Source organism: Meleagris gallopavo, chromosome Z (assembly GCF_905368555.1).
Source record: "Meleagris gallopavo chromosome Z, MGAL_WU_HG_1.1, whole genome shotgun sequence".
Taxonomy (NCBI): Eukaryota; Metazoa; Chordata; class Aves; order Galliformes; family Phasianidae; genus Meleagris; species Meleagris gallopavo.
In genome coordinates, this window is record NC_139435.1 from 65,686,364 (window position 1) to 65,703,606 (window position 17,243).

The following is a 17,243-nucleotide window of genomic DNA, read 5'->3' on the forward strand; positions in this document are numbered from 1 at the left end:
CATCTGCAAACCCATCAGCGTCCTTGAGCAGTTATACTGCACTGCTGAAATGCTGGGTGTGCTCAGTTGTAGAAAGTCCTTCTGTAGTACAGTGACCACCATGGCATGGTTACATTGGCACAGGTAGAGTTCCTATCTGTTCACTACTCATCCGGGTGCACTGCCAGGCTGGTTTGTCAGTTTTTCCTGAATCCATTTTGGACAGCTGGCAGACTTCAGCAGAAAGCTGGAGAACAGCCTTTTGCTCCAGGTTGAGAGGAACAGAGGTGAGTGGGTATGCAGTGATTAGGCTAACTGCAACACCATGCAGCTGCAACCACATCAGGCTGGGTAGGAGGAACACCTGGTGTTCCTTTAGGAGATGTTCGGTTTGAAGAAGAAAAAAACTGAAAGATGCCTGATCACTGGCCAGAAAAGTTGCCATCAAGTCTGGATAGCAGGGATGTAATCAACTGATTTACTGCAGTTGTGACTGCTGCTCGCAAGCACGTGGAGGGTCTGGATCCATCTCTCTTCTAAAGCCATCACTGTCCCCAGCAGCTCAGAGGTGAGCTGGTGTTAGTGCTGCTGCACTGCTCACTGAGACCTCATTTCTGAGCAGGCAGAGGCAAACTTCACAGATCAACAACTCCAGTACTCAAACCTGGGTGCATATCGGGGACTTCATTTTTAGCCAGTACATTGCTTGGCTTCCCTGCGAGATCGTCCTCATTCACTTGAGGAGAAGTATCCTAGTAGTGTGCTGAGTGCTGCCTGTAGCCAGCTGCACTCAGGGGATATTTATAACCACTAATGTCGTGGATGGGAGGTGAGTTCGAACGCATGTGTCACACTTATTCCCTTGCAGGGGAGCACCACTGCCTGACGTCTGAACAGAGCTGCATAAGGCCCGGACGATGCCCTCCTCCGAGCCTAAGCCAAACCTCCCAGCCCCATCCCGCAGCGCTCTGCCCTCGCTGCCTGCTGACAGCCCAACTTCGCGAGGCCCCTCCGAATGTCCCCCGCTCCCCGCGGGCCGGATCCCCGGGCTGACAGATCTCCGGCTCCGCAACCCCTCGCCCCAGGGACGGCTGAGCGCCTTATTTGTTCCGCACGGGGGGGCCGCTCCCCCCCTCCCGCAGCCCCGTCCCCCCACCCGCGGCGTGGAGCCCTCCCCCCGCCCAAGCACAAAGGCCGGGAGGGTGGGCAGCGGGCGGCCCCGCGCCCCGCACAAAGCTGGGGGGAGAGGAGGCAGCCGCCCCCCGCCGGGGCACACGCACGCGGGTGGGTCCCCTACCTGCAGGTGCCTGTCCGCGGGGGAGCGGGGGCTGTGCGATGCCGCCCGTATCGCATGGGGGGATCGGTGACGGTGCTGGGAGCGCTCCGGTCCCTCCTCTTCCCTCCCTCTCCTCCTCCTCCTCCTCCCGTGCGTGTCTGTGTCCGTGTCCGTGCGCGCTGCCCGGCTCGGCGGCACTACCGCCGGAGGCGGCAGGGACAGGCTGCGGCGGCTGTCAGCTACCGGAAACCGGGGCCGGGTCGCACACACCGCAGGAAGTGTGCAATTGCACACCCGCACACGCCGCCGGGCACGGGGCGGGGGTTAGCGCTCGGCACCGCACCGCGCGGAGCCCGGAGCGGGGCCCATGGGGAGGAAGGGGGAGGAGGGGGAAGGTGGAAGAGGAAGATGTGGATGGAGGACTGGGAGGAAGATGAGGATGGAGGAGGAGGAGAAAGATGAAGTAGAAAGATGAGGATGGAGGATGAGGACGGGGGAGGAAGATGAGGATGGAGGAGTAGGTGCGGGTGCTCAGGAGACAGAGTTAATCGGATGGGTAAGGAAGTGGAAAGCTGCCCACAGGACAGTGAGGTTAAAAGACGAGGGAGCAATATGGCCCCTGGGGATGGCGTTGGGCATGCATCCATCTTCATCAAGGATTTACGTGAAGCCAGGACTGTGCCACTAGCATTAATGGCACAAAATAGCCGTCCTCGTTATTCTGATGATGGTGTGTTGACATATACCAGCTGAGTTACTCCAAGGAGCCATTTTCATATAACTGCTGCTCAGTTATCTTATGCAGATACAGAGATACTCAACTTACTTCTTGCTTTTTTTTTTTTTTTTTTTTCTGACATGAGATCATAGGTACAACAATGCCTGTTTGCTAATTTCATGTGGGGCAAATTTGCACACGCATGTATATGCCTCCTACATCTGTATATATAGCATGATAAAAAAGCAGTCACACATAAAAGCAATTTATCTTTCAGGAAAACTGCAACTTTTAAATTCTTCATTTGTCCACAGCTAGAAATGTCAACTGCAACATTACTCATATGAGAATATTTTTGCAATTAATCATGGGAGAGCTCAACATGCATTTGCAGTGTTATCTCTTAGTGCTGGTTTCTCCTACAATAAAGCAAGACGTGTGCCAAAGCAAATTCTGCTCTTCTCCTCCACTGGCCTTTATCACCTTTCTTGTTGCATCACTATAAAGGAGATGGACCTGGATGCTGCTGGCAGAATACCAGCTGCCTGCTCCATGCCCCAGAGGTTCCCTTGCCTCCTGTCTTGTATGCCAGCACTACAAAACTTGAATGGGCTAACATATGCTATGATGGCAACAGTGCTTATGCAAGATTATAATGGAGACAATCTGGAAGAATATTAATGCCAAAAGCAGTACTGTTTCCAGGTCTGCCTGTGATACAGCAGGGGAATCTGATAGCAGCATTCACCTACCTCATCAGAGGAAGACTGTCATGCCCTTTCCTCTTGTTATTTTGAGTGAGATGCCATCACAGCAGGGATCTCAAATACATTGAAATTGAAGGTTATGTGTTAAAATCCTGAAGACTGAGAAGTGAAGTGGAAGAAGTCAATACTGGAAGGATAAGCCATTGCTAGAAGGGACAGCTGTCCCCTAACCGAACACATGACAGTCTGCTCCCACATCTTGCTCCTAGTAGTGGGACGTGGAGGCAAAGCACTGGTGACACTGAGGAGAGGATCATCACCCTCCTGGTCTCCTCATGTCCTCAGGTTCCTGTCAGGGCTGGGATAGACTGCCGTTGAGGAGTGCGCTCCCCTTGGGTCACCAGACACACCCCCATCAGAAGCTACACAAGTCAAACAGCTCCAAGGTGGCCTGTCAAATGGTTTTTTCAATATTCAGTTCATGTATTTCCTAAAGTTATGTCAATAAGGAGCTCCTGCAGAAGACACCTGCCTTCTAAATGAAAACTGAAAGGAATTAGCTTCCTAAAACCAGGTGCACTAAGTAGTCAGGCAACCAATGGAACTTGCTCTTTGCTGGTGGTCTTCCACCTGTTTGTTTGCTCCCTTTCTGCAGCTGAGGAGCATACTCTGTTAGCAATGACATTAATGTGTACTGCTGCTGAATTGTACGTGAGTTTTCTTTCTGCAGCTGATTTTGCACATAACTCAGAAGCAGTCCATGAACACACTGCTGTCTTGCTTCTCATTTCCCCTTCTCCAATCCTTTGCATTTTTTCTTTCTTCTTCTCTCATGTTTTTCTGGCAGCAGGACAAATAGCCTCAAAACTTGCCCTCCTATCGCCTTTTACCTCTTTCTTCCTACTTCTTCACTTCTTCATTGTTAGGAGCAGCCCCAGGTAAAAGTCATGTCTGCACTCATTAAAGAAAAAGAATTTGAAAATCCTTTTCAAACCTCTGATGCCATTGCTTGGCTAATATGTCCTATTATCATCACAGTGTTTTCTGCAGGGCTATAATTGCACCAGAGGTTTCTGGTTCATATCACATGTGCAGCCAACGAGCTGTGTTAGCCTAATAATGTCACCAGCCCTTCAGCACAGAATTACAAGTTTTAGTTCACTGCCTATATTAGCAACTGGAAAGTCAGCAAGAAGAAATGCTCCTGTGAGAGCAGATCTCTCCCCAGGATGGAGAGCTGCTGGGTTGTGCTGGTGTCTGCCAGGTGGGTTCATCAGTTCTTGCATTCTTTGCTGCACATTTGGTACTTTGATGCTGAGCTCTGTCAGCACAAACACCCCAGCTCTGTGCCAGGTACCTCAAAGTAGATGGTCTGCATGTTCAGATGCAGAGTTCTGTCTCTAATTTGATGAGCTGACAAATGTTATGTCTGCATCCCAGGCTTAACATAGACTTTATTCTACAACATAGGACAACTCATTTTCTGTTTACCCATCTGTGATGTAACCAATTGCAGTCCTTATCAGCCTGATGAGGAATTTGCTCACTCCAGGCCCCAGTGCTGGAAACACAACATCTTGTGGTGCTCAGTGTGAGCTTACACTGTACAGAACTGTTTAGCAGCCTGCCAGGCTGCTAAGGACAAGGGCAAAAACAATGGGCAAAGGCAAAAGTCTCTCAATCCCACAAGCACGAAGTCTTCTCTGCGGGACAACTGGCTGAACCAGTAGGTTGCCAAATGAAATGTACGAGTTGCCAAATAAGAGGTAAAGGGATCTCTGTCCTCCTATTTGGAAACACTTGCCCACTTGCCTGAAGAAAGGTCTGAATATTGTATCATCCCTCTGTCACGGATTGTAATGCAGGTATCATGACCATGCAGAAAGCAGGTGGCACCTAGTAACTGAATGGCTTAATTAGGAATCTACTAGTATTCCCTTGCACCCCTTCAGTGCTATACTATTTATCGTGACCACAGATGTGGCTGGGCCCGTACATTAAATGCACTTGTGTGCACTTAGTTGCTAAGGATGTTGCAACGAATCCCAGCCAGCAGTACAAAGGCTGCCTGGTACCATCACCTAGCAGCACCACTTGTTGGAAGAAGCAGCCCCCGGAGACAGCAGTGTGAGTTAAAAGTCTTCCTTTTTAGACATTATTTGTGTGATCCAGCATGATTTTTTGTTGTCTGTCAGCTGGAGCTCGGAAAGAGTAACACCTGGATGGTCAGAAAGTCCTCAGAGAGCATGCTGGCCTCAGCTGTTGTGAGACCCTTGTGGTGTCTCATTGTGCCCCAGCCTGAGAGCAGCTCATTTCAGGTATCCTTCTAAGACACAGGCAGACAGCTGAATCCTCATGGGAATGGCCACCAGCTGAACCAAACATACAAGCACAGAAATTCCAGGGAGATGGATTCCTACCGCAAATGTCCATACATCACTCTCAAGTGCTCCTGCAATCCCCTCTCAGTGTACTAGAGAACCATACTCCCTTTGGTCACACTCCTCTCTGGATGAAAGTGCTCCGTAGGAACAGATGCCTGCAAACAGTGCTAATGGGCAGAACAAGGTGGATTCTCTGGTGGGAAATTGGTGCTCTGGAAGGGAGGAGCAGGAAGAGGGCCAGAAGAAGATTCAGCTTCCAGACACCCAGCCACAAGCATGGGAATTCCAGAGCAACAAGGTGCATGGCAGTTCCTCCCTAACAGCAGGAAGATGAGTGGTTGGACTTGTAGACAAGTGGTGAGTGGAGGTGGGGCATTAAGACACTCCAGCAATGCTGAGGGTTGCTGAGTAAGGAAGCAAACTTGCTCTCATGGGTTGAGAGGACTTCCTATCCCCACGTTTTCAGTAGTAGTATAGCAGAACTATGCTTGATATAGGGAGGATCAGAACAAGAACAGTCAACTTGGCTGTAAACACTGACGGCATGTCTATGGACATCATTTGTCCTACACACAGATGGGGCCTCATGAGGGCAGAGCAGAGGGGGACAATCAGCTCCCTCTTCCTGCTGCCGCTTTTCTGCTGAATCAGCCCAGGATACAGTTGATCTTCTGGGATGCAAGCACACACTGCTGGCTCATGTCCTGCTTTTTGTCCACAGAACCTCCAAATCCTTCTCCACTGGGCTGCTCTCAATGAGTGTCCCAGTGTGTACACTGGGAAAAAGCAAAGCAAAGGACATGACAGAGAGGCCGTTACTGGGAAATTGTGTGGGAAATGTCTAATAAGGAGAACAGAGTGCAGCAGGGACAATGATAATTGTCTGAGGGGATTTTTTTTTCTAGATTTTTCATAGGAAACATTTGGAATTCAAAGGACAATTCATTTTCCAAAGCACAGCAAAGCTGCCTCACGACATGATCCATTTGCCTATGAACAATCCATAAAGAGGAAGAGCAACCAAACTACTTCTCCTTCACATTCACACATGTTGTCTTTATGTAAAGAAAGTTGTTAAAAGGAGAGTTTGTGAGGTACCATAGCTGTATTCCTGGAACATCCGTAATTAAAGACTAACACAATGTTTTATAGTGAAGAATTACCAGTTAATTTACCCTTCACTTACCTGCCAGTCCCAAAGTTACTTGGGGAGGCACTGCATGTTGCCACACAACTTCTGTCACTGTCAAAGACACTTTCAATTCTTCATCTTTGAAAGACCATGATCCTCCTCTGCCAGTCGATCACCACAGCATCTGGTTGCCTCCTGCTCAACACTGTCCTACATCCCGCCTACACAGGTCAGAAATCAGGGCACTGAGAGCAAAAGAGATTCTCAAGGGTCGAAGGAATCTTCCCTGCTGGAACAGTAATGAAGTACATTAGACCACAAGAAGCCAGATTCAAGCAGAGAATCTTGAGAGTGCAGCCACCTGCAGTAAGGTTGCTGTGGTTTGGCACTGCAAATACTACTCTGCCTGACTGGGGCAGGGCAGGCTTACGCAAGTGTTTAAGCAGACGTCTTTCTGGTCTTGTAGGAAACAGGAGTAGGTCTGAATTAAAAGCAGTGATCAGGCAGGAGTGCCTGGAGCTTATTTCCTAAATAGAAGGCAGTGTGGAGACAATTTCAGGAACAGGAACTCAACTACCTTAATGTAGGGCACTGTTTTTGTCACCTTCCAGCAGTCACTGATTAATGGAAGATTCTTGTCCTTCCCATACTTCACTGTTAGTGACTCACAACCCAGCCTATGGCACACATGTAGGCACTCATGTTTTATTCTGGACAACTTGAAGGAACGTGTGGGAATAAGTACTGGGACTAAAAAAACACCCAATACAAAGTCAATGGATCTGCTAGTACTGATGTGGTAGTTCTCAACTTGAAAAACAAAACCAGAACTCCTAGCTTCAAGTCAGAGTTAAATAAAAAGAGGCTAAACGTGTGTTGACTAAAAGCAAAGTAGATAACAGCTTACAAAAGTCTACAAGGTCATGGTAGTGCCCAAGAAATATACCAGGCCTTTGAGTCAGCTCTGAAATGTTTTTTTGCAACCATCTGACAGAGGTCCCTGTCGTCTTCCTCCTGGCTGAGACCTCAGACATGCTTGTGACCAACTTCTCACATGCACAAAGTCCTTGGGGCCAGCCTGATGCTGCAGGAAACGGTAGACAACTCCTGTCATCACATGTATCAATGAGGCTGCCTCACATTCACACCCAAGCATACTAGAGGAGAATCAACTTCCTGCTGGTACTTCCTTCATTAGATTTCTTACTAGGTTGCATCTAATAGTTTGTAATCATGAAGAAGACAACATATGAAAATCAGACCCTGAGGTGCTTTTGAAAATGCCATTCTAAATGTGCTTGAAAATACCCTTGAGAATACAAACTGAGTTTTCAGAGTTGTCACCACACAACTCTTTGTATGAAATTCCCGTGGATTTTAATTTAGAATGATAGGATGTCTTGGGTTGGAAGGAACTGTAAGGGTCATTCATTTCCAACCCCTTGTTATGGGCAGGGCTGCCACCCAGCAGATCAGTCTGCCCAGGGCTCCATCCAACCTGGCCATGAATGTTTCCATGAATGAAGCATCCGCAGCTTTTCTGGGCAGCCTGTGCCTGAGCCTCACCATCCTCTGACTGAAAATTTTTCCCCTTAATATCTAACCTAATATCTAGTCTAAATCTCCTCTCTTTCTTCAGAGGAAAGGTGCTTCAGACTTCTCATCATCATTCTGACCTTCCTCTGGAGCTAATCCAGCAGTTCTGCACTTTCCTTGTGGTGGGGCCCCAGACCTGGACAGAGTACTGCAGATGGAGCCTTATGAGGGCAGAGCAGAGGGAGACAATCACTTTCCTCTCCCTGCTTCCACTTTTCTGTTGAATCAGCCCAGGATACAGTTGATCTGGGATGCAAGCACACGCTGCTGGCTCATGTCCAGCTTTTTGTCCACCAGAACCTCCAAATCCTTCTTCACTGGGCTGCTCTCAACGAGTGTCCCAGTTTATTCACTTTTTGGGGATTGCTGCAAACCAAGCAATAATGTCAAGTACAAGCACCTTGTGCTTGACATTATTGAACATCATTCATTTCACAAGCTTGACCAGGTCCATTAGGATGACATTCCTTCTTTCTAGTATATCAGCTCCATCACTCAGCTTGGTGTCATCAGCAAACTTGCTGAGGGTATGCTTGATCCCACTCTCTGTGTAACTGCTGAAGATGTGGAAGAGCACTGGTCCCAAGATGCACCGCTGAGGGACACCACTCATGACCGGCCTCCACATGTACACACCAGCCATTGACAACAGCACTCTGGCTGCGATCATCCAACCAATTCTTTATCCACCCAGTACTCCAAACTTCAAATCTATATCTCTCTACTTCAGAGATAAGGAGGTGATGTAGAACTATGCCAAAGGCTTTGCGCAAGTTCAGGTAGACAAGCTGCCCTTCCTTTATTCACTGATGCCATCATTCCACCACATTGAAGGCCACCAGATTGGTCAAGCACAATCTGCCCTTGATAAAGCCATGCTGGCTATTGGGGATCACTTCCTTATCCCAACGTGCCTTAACATTTCTTCTGTGAGGAACAGCTGCATGATCTTCCCAGGCACAGAGGTAAGGCTCACTGGCCTGTGGTTTCTCAAGTACTTTCCTTTCCGCCTTTCTAAAAACTAAGAGTGACATTTCCCTTTTCCACTCCCCAGGGACTTCTTCTGACAGCCATGACATTTTAAATATGATGGAGAGCGACTAGGCAACTGTATCAGCCAGTTCCCTCACGACTCTGGGAAGCACATCATCTGACCCTATCGACTTGTACATATTCAGTCTCATGAGGCAATCGTGGACTTGCTTGTCTCTTAAACTGGCGAGGATTTTTCTCCCCTGATGCCTACTTAGAGGTTCAGAGACACGGATGACGTTCCCATTCTAGGCTCTTCTTGTCTGACGTGGCTCCAGAGAGTTCGAGAAATCTGATTTTCAGCTCTCCTTACACTTTTACCACAGAATGGAAGTAGTTTCAGTTGCTTTTTCTTGTGGAAGGACAAATAAGATTGACAATGCAGCATAAGTCAGAATATAAACTGCCGCTATACAGAAAAGATTTCTTATTCCTGCAGTATTTGTCTGGAAGACAAAGCTCTTAGAAAAATGTTCTAAAATGTGAAGAATGAGCTCCTTTCAGTACTGAAAATGAATTCTGCTTTAGGTCAATGTCTTACAGGCAAAAAAAGACTAATCTGGAAAATAAGAAATAGGAGCCAGAAAAATCCCTGATGAACTGCACATGAAGAGTATGGCAGAGCTTCCTTAGGGTAACCATCTTCCTTATTACCCTACAGGAAAGGATAATAAGGGCAGGAGTACAGTTCAACATTTCCTTAGTTTGATGGCATCTCTGTCTTAGTGTTGGGAAGGCAAAGAATGATGGGAGCGACCCCTGGGTTTTGGTGGAACATGAAGTATCTGTGACCACAGCAGGTGTGTGCCAGCTGTCACATGGCAGACATACACAGGCAAGGCAGGGTAAATTAAACAAAAGCCTGAACAATGAATATGATAAAAAATGTGTAATAAAAGCTCAACAAGAAACCACTTGAAAGAAAGCAGGGGATCTGGTGGTATAAATATATGCTAATTATAGGATGGATATTTGGCTGACACTAGTAAGAATGTACAATGCGTAATTTTTATGTATTGTACAATAAATAAGTACAATAGCTGTTTTCTATGTTTAAGAAACCCTGACACTTGGTCTCCAGGCTGTCCCCACAAGTTATTTCCTAGTCTGCTTCACAACACAGAGAATGACTTAAAACATAACTGGATCATGCTTTTGGCCCTCTTGCATTGTTGAGCGTGAGCTCCCCTGTTCAGAATTGGATTAGCTATCAATGAGTGATGCACAAATGCTATGACAGACCCACAGTCCTTCCACCTTCTGTCCTCCTACTACTGACCTAAGAGCACAGATGTACTGTTCTACAATATGCTGTATAGAGCTCAGGCTTAGCTGTGCACTGCATCCACAGAAAGGCAGAGGGTGGGGCTGAAGGTCTGTGGTGACAGAACTGGGCTGCTGAGGGGCTGATTTTCTGTTCTGTCAAAGAAATCCTGGGGCCATTTGCAGTCCTTCAGGCAGCTGCCCATTTGTAACACGCTGACAATATAGTCTTGTGCATCACATCTTTTCAGGCTGCAGAATTCTTGGGGCAGGGATAATTTCCTATGGAAGAAAACTCACTCTGCATGAGTCTCTCTCTTGCGATGGCAATCAAAGCGATAAACATAAACACAGGCAATGCTTAGTTAGGATGTGTTCAATATCAGCAGCAATGTAACGCTTACTCCTCAGGTAAAGAAAATAAGGAAGTGTGAGCCATCTGGGCTTGTTTCTTCCCAGCTTTGGGTGAGGCAAGAGCATTATTCTTTTATTCCCTCCATTTTGGGCCTAGTAAACTTGGAATTTTGAGAGATGTGGGTTTTGGTGAATAGCAGTGAGCTGTGGCATTCTCCTTTTACTGCAAAGTCTGAATCACTACATTTCCCTGTATCACATTTATATTTTTTGCAAAAAATAGCAAGTTCTTAGCTTATGAAGAAATAGCTGACAACATCCTTCTGGACAAAACATTTTTATGGAGTACAGTTCATATTTATAGGGAAAAAGATCCAGAACTTTGTGCTATGTAATCTCCCAGTACTGAACCAGTACTGAACACATGCTAACACACCATTAGGACAAAGATAACAATTGGAAATAATGATGTGGCAGTTATCCTCCACCCTGATAAAACTTCAATCATTGATGAAAACGGTGTGTTCCACCAGCTACTACTCGTGCTATATGATTCCTATCAATGGGAAAAAGTAAGGGGAAAATCTAGAAAGCACTATTCATATTAAGACAAAATAAGAGAAGATTTTTTCACTTTCCTGCACAGAGATTGGCTTGCTTAAGCTTTACCCTGCTATGGAGGAAATGCACACATTTTTCTGCCTCTTTGCTGTGAAGTTGTGATGCACTAGACGCTAAGTCCAGTCTGTGATCACCACTGATTTGTTAAAACCCAATGTTTGTGCTGAACCGTAGATGCCAGACAGGACAAATGCTGCACAAGTAGATCCACACAAGTGCCTTCACTTTGTAATGCTAGCAGTGCTTCTGGACCCTGTTTTTCAGTTTTCACACTGTACCTAATTTGCTTTGTCTCATTCCTGTGCTGCTTGTGTTTGGTTGTTGTTCTCATGAGTTTCCATCTGCAAATCTCAGTACTGTTGTTGTAACAGGTTCACGTGGGAAGCAAATGACAAGTTTTTGAGAATCTTCTGTGTTCTCTTACTATGCTTTTAACTAGTTTGTACTGGGAGAAAAGTAGGAGGTAGAAAGTAATGAAGTAGATGATAGTCGTTTAAATACCATATAAGTATTACCATCTTAAACACACACAAAGTGCAGTGACCAACAAGCATGCATGTTCTGCAGCTGGTGGAATGTGATCCTGCTGGCACTGACTGCATCACAGTCTGAACAACAGAAGGGAGCTTGGCTGGATCCAAATGTAAAGCACAGAGTTAACAGCAGGAAAAGTCTGACTAGAATAGTTATTGTCACTTTTCTCATCCTTACCACTTGCTGATGCTGGAAAAGAAACTCCTCTGGGGACTACATGGCTTTGTTCCTTGGCTGTCCCCTGGGCAGTTGTCCCCTACCTTCTCTTTGCTTTCTCATTTCCTTAAGGTAACATCAAGCTGATGTGTGCAGCCCACTAAGACTCTGTGGAATTAAGCCTTCCTCAAGAGGTGCAGTGATACTGTCCCCACTTGTTTGCAAGGTTCCCTCTCCACTCTTCAGCATAAACCCCAGGTGGGAATGGCGAGAGGTGGAGTTACAGAAGGAGCAGCCAGACCCCAAAGCAGAGCTGGTGCGGGAGGGTACCACACAGCCATGACTTCAGGTTGGGAACTTGGAAGACCATTACACTTAAGCAAGAAACAGTCCCTTTAAATAATGAGGTGTGCAGAAACACTGATGTGTAGAGAAATAAACAATCCAGCCTTTTCAGTTTATCATATTGGCTTATAACTTGGGAGAAACCTATGCTAATTCTTTGAGAGGGACAGATTTTGTTTCTCTGCTTTTCAGTTTACATTTGCACCACTGGGTTACTGGCACAAAAGGAATGTTACCTGTAACAAAGGTAAGCTTTATCTACTGATTGCTTTGAATAAACCCTCATTCCTTTCAGCTTTCATAGCTTGTAGTTTGTTAATCTCATCAATCACTGACTCTAAATATGTAGGAAATATGTAATAAAAGCATATAAACTCTCTCACTGTGTCAGAATATCCAACTATAAGTCTAAGGAACAAGCAGGGGCCTCAGCCTTAAAAGAAACTGGGGATGGGGAATCAAACCATATTTGGGCCACCGCTGCCATAAATAAGGCAATCTGACCAGATTCTTACAACAGCCCTGAGGGGATACAATCTTGAATTTGAACATCTTTGGACCAAAATGCTGTTTAAACATTTGCAAGAGTGCAACATAAGAGCTGCAGTTTAAAAAAAAAAATCTGAAGGTCTTTTTTTCTAGTGATTAAGTCTCTTTTTTAGTGGTTCTGGTAAGGAAAGCATCACTGAGTAAACATGAAATAACTGCCCTGGTGCAACAGGTAAATGGTTAAAAGAGCGCTGACTTTCACAGAAATTTGCTCCAAAAGGCAAGTTGATGAAAATCTGGTTAAAAAAAAAAGCAATTTTGGAAAGTACAACCCATCTCTAATTTGTATGTAGATTTTGTTCCTATCACAAAAGTGATCCTAATCTTTTATTGAAGCCAATGAAGACATCAGCTTCCTAGGAGATTTTCATGGTGGTTTCATAGCAAGGCTGCTTGCCATCAGTATCTATATAATGTAATACACAGAAGAGTGACTCTAAAAATACTTTGATAACTGAAATTGTATTTTGGGACTCAGTAAGTCAAAATGGTTGTGCAGCAAGATAAGGAAAATCCTGCTTAACAATAAGCAAACAAAACAACACAACAACAAAAAAGGATGAGGAAATTATCCCAGATCCTATTTAAACATCACAGAAATCTGTTATATATTTCATCAAGATTTTGGAAATGTTTAAATATACTCTATGTATATACATAATAAAGCATAGCTCAAAAGCAAACAGTTATTCTTGTTGAAAAGCTGTAAAAGATGCTCTGGGAAGTACACACCCACTCATGTTCCAGAGCAAGGATTTTGTATTTGTGAGGGAAAGATTTTACTATTCTGCTTATCCCATCTTCTCCTTGAATTCTATCAAAAGAAGAAAAAAATGTATTGGTGCTTGTTAGTAAGTCTTATTCTGTGGTGAGTCTGCTGCAAGCTCGTCAAGAACAGCATTTTGCCCTGTATGTGCTCCAGCCCAGGAGCTGCAGAGAGGATTTGTCCCTAAACTGCAGCGTGGATGTGACCAGAACCATGGAAGAGAGAACAGCTGTGGGAATGATAAATTCACAGCCAATTCCATACCTGAGTGGGATTTGCTGCTCCAGGTGAATAAGTATATGGGGCCCAATGGGATTAATCCCAGGGTACTTCAAAGGCTGGCTGAGACCTCCCTCAATTAATTTTTCAAAAGTCTTGGGAATCTGGAGAGATCCCCGTTGACAGGAAGCTGGCAAACATTGTCCCTATTCCCCACAGGGGTCAGAAAGAAGATCCTGGCAACCAGAGGCCTGCCAGTCTCACTTCAGTGGCTGACAAAATTATGGAGAAGATTATCTTGGGAGGTACTGAGAAACCTGAAGGACAATGTTGCTGCCAACACCAGTTGGCGAAAGTCCTGTTCAGTGAACTTAGTCTCCTTTAATGACGAGCTTACCCACCTAGTACAAGAGAAGACTGCTGATGTCATCTATTGGTGCTCAGGGGAGCTTTTGATACTGTTTCTCACTGGATCCTCCCAGACAGAAGACGCATCAATCAACCAAACTAAAGCTATCTAGACAGAACATGGGTGAACCATGGGCTGACAGCTCAACCTCAAAGGGTTACAGTAAAGGGGTTACATTGGGCTGGCAGCCAGTCATTGGTGGGGCTCAGCAGGGCTTCGTCTTAGGGATGGTTCTCTTCAACTTTTTCACCAATTACTTGGATGCAGACTTTTTACACAGGCTTTTTACATAGTTTGGGAATAGATATATACTGACAGAAGGGAGACTGCAGTTAGGTGTTAGGAGAGAATTCCTCACTTGGAGGGCAGTGAGGCCCTGGCATGGCTGCCCAGAGAAGCTGCGGGTGCCCATTCCTGCAGGCGCTCCAGGCCAGGTTGGATGGGCCCTGTTCTAACCTGACTTACTGGGTGGCAGCGCTCCCATGCAGGGCTCGGTGGGCTCTGAGGTCCCTTCCAACCCAACCATTCTGTGGTTCTGCGACCCTCAAGAGCCCCTTCCAAATCGGGCTATTCCGTGATTCAATCTCGTGTGCTGAGCACTCCCTCTGCTGGCACGCACACAGCTGGATTTTTCCCAACTCGACTCAGGCTGGGAAAAAATGCACCAGTGGAGCTGTTGAAGTATAAGAGGTCATCGAAACAGAGTCCATGGGGACCTGAAGCCTGAGCTTACATTTTCTTCTTGGTACAATTAGCGATGAGTCCCATTCATTACCTTCAGCAGCATGCAGATAGTGCTTGTATTTTACACAGGCCTTAGAGACAGTTTTCTTTTTCACATGTTCACATTAACTGGAACTGACACTAAAATAATCTGAAGTTTTTCTTCAGTTTCTGACAATAACAGAGCAAGGAGCTTGTTTAGTCATTTCTTTTTCATGAGCCTCAAAAGCTGTGACCTGAGGAATAGATTTACAAGCAGTGCACTTCTGCCTTCATGTAAAAATCCCATGAAATGCAAATGTCCACAAGAATTTTAGCACCCACTGTAGGGCTTGCCCTTACAGTGCAGAGCAGACTGGCACATTGCTCAGCCTTGTCTGTTTAGAGCATAAAGCCCAAGAATGACACCATATGAAAATTCGTAACGCAAGGATCAGGTACACCTATTAGTATCTACAGTATTGCACAGCACAGCCCCAAGGCTCTGAGTGGAAGGTGGTGGGATATCTACCCTCGTTCCCATGATGTGTCTCTACGACACATGCTCGACCCTGGATCAAGTAGCATAGCATAAACACATGCCATTAGAAAACAAAGATGCCATCTATCTGTTTTTCCTTGTCTGTTCCTACTGAATTGCTTGTTCCATTTGGCTTGATAATACATAAATACATAAATACATAAATACATTGATAAGCTACATAATAGCTTATGTATGGATATGACAGTCCCTGCCTTTCTCTCCCCCAGCATGAGCAATTACTTGTACAACCACAGAAGCAGTCAGACACAGCCCTCACTCAGTTGCCGTTCACAATTACCATTCCCCAGAGCAGCATGGCAAGCTTTCATCCCACAGGAAACACTATTTCTGTAATAAAAAGACAAAAACACAGTGGCTAGCCAGATACAGCTTTGTTCTGCTCTGGATGCATCTCCAGCAAAATCACTTTTCTTCTAAGGAAGACATTTGTCTCACCAGCAACAGAGAGTCATCAAATGGCACTGACAGCTGCCAGCGACACTGCATGGGAGCAGTATTGCTGAATGAAAAAGAAACACACATAGCACAGGCAGAGAAGCAAGCAGAGCACCTTGTGCCTTTAGGTTGCAGGACATATCTAATATTGAACAGAACGGTGCACATCCTTCCCTCCTCCTCAGCCTGCAATCCGGAGAAATAAAATGCTTCAGTAAAATAGCTGCACAGAAACCACAAAGGCACGGGGATTGCTGATGACACAGGCATAAAAGTAAGAACCTCGCTCTTGATACCCAAGTTCTTACATCTGCTTCATTTCCTATGGTGTTACAGGGCAGTGTTTGGAAACACACTTCAAAAATATGTGTTCCTTTCAAAAACATTGTCTATTATCTGCAGGTTTCAAAGCACGTCTCATATGGATCCCTAAAGAAGTAAAGTTCATGCCACTCCTTTTCTGTACTCAGGCACTTGCACTGTGGTTTTCAAGAGCTTGAGATCAGTGCTCTTTTTCGACACTATCTAATGAGATGATCAGTTCCTACGAGCTTTGTTAACATCGGCAAACTGTGTAGACCAAAAAAGAGTTGCATCCCACTTAGAGGATGAGTTAGTTTTGAGTTCGGCTCAACAATACAATGGAAATCTGCTTCCCCTACTCCTGGCATCAGATCTCATATTATCTGTCTGATGATTCAAAGACATGCTGATAGGAAATCATGTTCAGTTAGATGGAGTACCTCTCACAGTAACAGAGAGCAGTTTGCTATTTGCAGAAAAAAGTGAAAACAAACAAAAAAAAAGAATAATCCATGAAAGATAAAAATATATAATTTTGTTATATAATTTCTCTTTGAATCATTTTACAGTTATTACAGAAAAATGTTTTCCTTGCTGGGCATTACAGCACAATCGAGTTATGTCTTCTCCTAGAGATTCACATCTTATTCATGCTTACACTGTATCAAGGTAAAATGAGGACCGGCATTTTGAAGCTGTGTTCTAACTACATATGAAAGGCCAATACTCCGTTTGTAGTGGTTTCCTCCCGAAGTTTGAAGGCAGCACCTTCTCCAGCCTCACTTCAAATACTGTATCACATTTAACTCCTGACTTTCCTAATACAAATGCGATGTTAGGAAGCCTTGTGAGGAAAGCCAGAGATGGCTTTAAGTCACCAGAAAAGAAGAAAGAGGATTATCAGAAAAGAAGGGAGCAGAGGCAGACTGACCAGGAAACAGAAACTCAGTTCCAGGAAGATCTGCGAGTTTTTAGAAATTCCCCTTTGCTATAGGCTTGGTGTTTTGATCTACATGGTAGAAATGCTAAATCATGCTCTTTGATTAAATCTCAGCCATTTCAAATATTACAGCCTAATAAGCTATTTCCACATGCATGTATATTTAATGCATACATTACAACAGTGAAGCACATTACTGAGAAAAGGTGGCTGACTGACTGAAAAAGAATTTGCTTTTCCAAGCCATTTCTGAAGGTA

At 45.2% G+C, this 17,243-nt stretch overlaps 1 protein-coding gene across 5 annotated transcripts in view; it reads right to left on the minus strand.

Annotated features, from left to right (window-relative positions):
- Positions 1 to 1,516, minus strand: part of KIAA1958 (KIAA1958 ortholog) — a 58,430-nt gene extending 56,914 nt beyond the window's left edge. For all 5 annotated transcript variants that reach the window (XM_085213296.1, XM_085213295.1, XM_085213293.1 and 2 more), the window contains exon 1: positions 1,277 to 1,516. The gene's annotated coding sequence lies outside the window, so the exon portion shown is untranslated. The remainder of the gene's footprint in view (positions 1 to 1,276) is intronic.
- Positions 1,517 to 17,243: the final 15,727 nt, after the last annotated feature.